Source organism: Chrysochloris asiatica, unplaced genomic scaffold (assembly GCF_000296735.1).
Source record: "Chrysochloris asiatica unplaced genomic scaffold, ChrAsi1.0 scaffold00163, whole genome shotgun sequence".
NCBI classification, from domain to species: Eukaryota; Metazoa; Chordata; class Mammalia; order Afrosoricida; family Chrysochloridae; genus Chrysochloris; species Chrysochloris asiatica.
In genome coordinates, this window is record NW_006408681.1 from 5,311,627 (window position 1) to 5,316,208 (window position 4,582).

General features: G+C 40.7%; 1 pseudogene; it reads left to right on the plus strand.

The window, feature by feature from the left end:
- Positions 1 to 2,636: 2,636 nt before the first annotated feature.
- LOC102817933 lies at positions 2,637 to 3,368 on the plus strand (annotated as a pseudogene).
- The last annotated feature ends 1,214 nt before the right edge of the window (positions 3,369 to 4,582 follow it).

A 4,582-nucleotide genomic window follows, 5' to 3' on the forward strand; every position in this document is an offset into this window, starting at 1 on the left:
AGTAAAGAGGACTTAAAATACTTACTGATGAAGATCAAAGAGCACAGCCTTTGGTATAGACTACATCTCAATGTAAAGAAAATCCTCACCACTGGACCAATAAACAACATTCTTAACAACTGAGAAAAGATTGAAGTTGTCAAGGACTTCATTCTTCTTGGATCAACTATCAACACTCATGGAAGTAGCAATCAAAAAATCAAATGACATATTGCTTTAGGCAAATCTGCTGCACAAGACCTTTTAAAGTGTTGAAGAGAAAAGATGTCAGTTTGAGGACTAAGGTGTGCCTGACCCAAGCCATGATATTTTCAATAACCTCATATGTATTCGAAAGCTGGACAGTGAATAAGGAAGATTGTAGAAGAATTGATGCATGTGAGTTACCTTGTTGGAGGAGAACATTAAAAGTACCATGGGCTGCCAAAAGAGCCAACAGATCTATGTTGGAAGAAGTGCAGCCAGAGTGCTCCATGGAGGCCAAGATGGCCAAACTTTGTCTCTCATACTTGGGACATATTGTCAGGAAGGACCAGTCACTGGAGAAAGATATCATGTTTGGTAAGGTGAAGGGGTCAGAGAAAAAGAGGAAGACCCCCAGTGAGATGGATTGGCAAAGTGACAGCATAAATGGGCTCAAGCGTGGCAACAATTGTGAGGTTGGCTGAGGACCTAACATTTTTTCGTTCTGTTGGGCATAGGTTTGCAATGAGTCAGTACTGACTCCATGACACCTAACAACAATAACAACAACAATTAATTATCTGCTTTTGAGACAATCACAGCTGTGGAGAACTTAAAGGATTATGTTACTTTAATCATTCAGACAATTCTGAGATGATGGAGCAAAATTAAAAGATGTTAAAGATATTGTATTCAATATGAAGCAGAGGGAGGGTTTCTTTGGTACTGATATTGAAAAATTATTATCATGGTGCCAGATCTAGGATGACTGCATATGCTGATATGGGGACTTGGACTCTGTAAATATCCTTGGTTTATTTGTTTGTTGTTGTTTTCAATACTCACTTACGCCGCAGTTAATCCATTTAACCCAAAATTGAACAGTAGGGAGAATAGTGATTTTTTTTCATTTGAAACAAATCTCATCGAAATGAGTTTTAAAAATTAGAGCAGGGAAATGAAAACATGAAATCTTTGCCTTTAAGAATTCTACTTTCTGCCTTGCAGGAAATAACCAAAAAACTCTCCCATCTCCCCTCAGAAAAACTGTTTTACACTTTAGTTATATGGCCTCTGGGAAAAAAACAAGACGTGTCGAAGCCGTAGATTAAGCTGAACGCCAATGGAGATAATTGTCTGAGTCAGTGGCCATGAGGACCCTGGGAATTAAATGTTATTCAAAATAAAGAGAAAACATTCTGTTATTACTCACCTCACTGTGAAATGTAAAGAAAAACAGATCAAATGCTTAGCCGATGTACACGTCTCTATATAATGTGCTTGTGTTTTTATAAGTTGGGAGTCCAGTCTTGAGAAATCATCCTCCCTGTCCTCCAGACTGCTGGCTTTCTGTTAATAAAGCTTGAATTGGATCTTTCTCCCCATATCTGTGATTGACTACAGTGAAAGTTGGCCAGGTGGCAAATCCTGGTTTCAGTTTGGCAACAAAACAAAGCATTTCCAAAATATTCTAAAACAGTTGCTAAAATCATTAACTGATGAGTCTTCTTTTTGACCATTTTATGAGTTAAAAATATTCTTGTTCCAAAACTAATTTAGACAGAAAGTCTGCATTTTTTTTGAAAAAAATCAGTTTCTTTTCATCAAATGATATTTGTATAAATTTGTTTGTGGAGCAAAGGTATTGCATACTCTCCTCTTCTCATTGATAAAGTAAAATCCTTCCTATTGGCAGGCCATTAAATACAATCACTGGGAAGAAATGGGTGTGATATTTAGGTTTCAGTGAAAGGGCTCAAAGGGACCAAGCTCATTCTTCTAAAGAGACAGAGTGTCTGAAAAACTCTTCTGCATGTAGAGTCTTCTGGGGACACATAATCACCATGATGACTTCCACAGGGTTACGTCTACAGCAAACACTGCGGAACTCTAGCCATATTTTTCATGTAAGTACGCAGTTTATGGAAGGGGAGTTCATGCTACTTTTCCAAACCGAGCCAATTAAAAAAATTATAACTTTATTTGATCCACCAGAAATCTTAGGTTTCTTCAAAATGCTGTTGTTTTCACACTGCGTTACTCTGTTTATGGATTAAACTATTTTGTCATCTTTTTTTGCTTTATATTTTTGGAATTAATGTGATGATTAATATTACTTCTGTTATTTTAAGTGCTCCTCAATTCTTCATATGTATTTTAAAAGACTCAGAATGGAGCGGCCAGATATCATTTTGGTGTAGATGCAAAGAAGGGCTTTGATATTTTACTCCATATGTATCACCTAACTATACTACATTTTACTCTACAAGTGGTGCATAAATCTGTACATGAGAGAATTTCCTGCAAAAATGTGATTTAAGTAATATGCATTGTATGATTTGGTGATAATACTGTTTTTGAATGTGGCAAATGTCTATTCAGAATTAACTGTGGGACCGGGAGCGGTGAAGGAGCGAGCGAGTGGTGTGGGCCCCAGGTGAGCCATGACAACAATGGTAGACCAGGAGCAGCTGTTGCAGTTGGGGCAGCTAGCCGAGCAGGCGGAGTGCTATGATGACATGCCCTCCATTATGAAGGCGGTGACAGAGCTCAATGAGCCTTTCTCCAATGAAGATAGAAATCTCCTCTCTGTGGCCTACAAGAATGTGGTTGATGCCAGGCGACCTTCCTGGAGGGTCAGCAGCAGCACTGAGCAGAAACAATGGCTGATGGAAATGAAAAGATGTTGGAGAAGGTTAAAGCTTACCAGGAGAATGTTGAGAAAGAGCTGGAGACCATTTGCAGCGATGTCCTGGCTTTGCTTGACAAGTTCCTCATCAAGAACTGCAATGACGTCCAGTACAATAGCAAGGACTTTTACCTGAAAATGAAAGGCGATTACTACCGCCATTTGGCAGAGATAGCTACTTACCAGGGAGAAGAAAAACAGTGTAGTCAAAGCTTCTGAGGCTACCTATAAAGAAGCCTGTGAAATCAGCAAAGAGCACATGGAGCCGACGCATTTTATATGGCTGGGCCTGGCCCTCAGCTTCTCTGTGTTCTACTATGAAATCCAGAATGTGCCTGAGCAGGCCGGCCTCCTAGCCAAACAAGCCTTTGATGATGCCATAGTGGAGCTGGACACACTAAACAAGGAATAAGGACTCATAATGCAGTTGCTGGGAGACAACCTCACCCTCTGGACAAGCGACCAGCAGGATGAAGTAGCAGGCGAAGGCAACTGAAGATCCCTTAGGTCCCTGGCTCTCTCTTCACCCACCACCCCCGTTATCACTGATTTTTTTCCCTGTCACACACAAATCACAAAAATATCTAGTGCTAAGAGTCCTGGTGTGGTGCTGTGGGTTAATGTGCCAGACTGCAAAGCCATTTGAACTGTAAGGTCGGCAGTTCAAGCTCACCAGTCACTCCCTGGAAACCCTATACAGGGTCATTATGGGTCAGAACTGACTTGTTGGCACTTAACAAGCCCCTCTGTATTGACAGCACAGTTACTCAGATGTACTCTCTTGTCCCTTGAGGAGAAGTTTCAGATAAATCTTCATGGGCATTGCTGGACTGATTGGTTGCTTTGAGCCTGCAGAAGTAATGGTGGTGGTGATTGTGTGCCACTCAATAGCAACCCTATATAGGATTTCCAAAGGTGTATTTATCGGAGCACACAGCCTCATCTTTCTCCCAATTAGATTCGAACTAATGATCTTGCAGCTAGCAACTCAACTTGTAACCTACTAAGCTGTTGTTAAGTGCCATCAAGGCAATTCCAACTCATAATGAAGGATCCTGTATAGGGTTTCTGAGGAGTGGCTGGTGAGTTTGAACAGCCAACCTTGCAGTTCAAACTGACTGTTCAGTTCAGTGCATCATCTTGCAGTGCCACACTAGGACTCCAAATCCACTAAGCTACCAGGAAATGATTGGGCCTTCAGAATAGTAACAGTGGTGACCATGCTGACACAGTAGAAATGAAAGAGTCATTTGTATTCATTCTGGTGGTGCTGTGGAATAAAGCACTGGACCACAAGTTCTGTTTGAACCACAAGGTCAGTGGTTCAAACTCACCAGTATGAGTTGGAACTGACTAGATGGCACTTAACAACAGTATACAAGGGAGAACTATTTAGGAAAATCAATTTTTATATGCACAATTTGTTTTCTTTCGATTACATCTTTTCACAATATAAGGGTTTGAAAAGATTTGGAAGACCATTTTATTCTCTATTCCATTGAATGTTGTTGCTGCTAAGTGCCTTCAGTAGGTTCTGTTTCATTTGTTGTTGTAAGGTGCCATTGGAGTTGGTACCAACTCACAGCAACACTATGCACAGCAGAACGAAACACTGCTTGGTCCTGGGCCAATCTCACAATCAGTGCTATGTTTGAGCTCATTGATGCTGCTGTGCCAATCCATCTTGTTGGGGATCTTCCTCATTTTCTC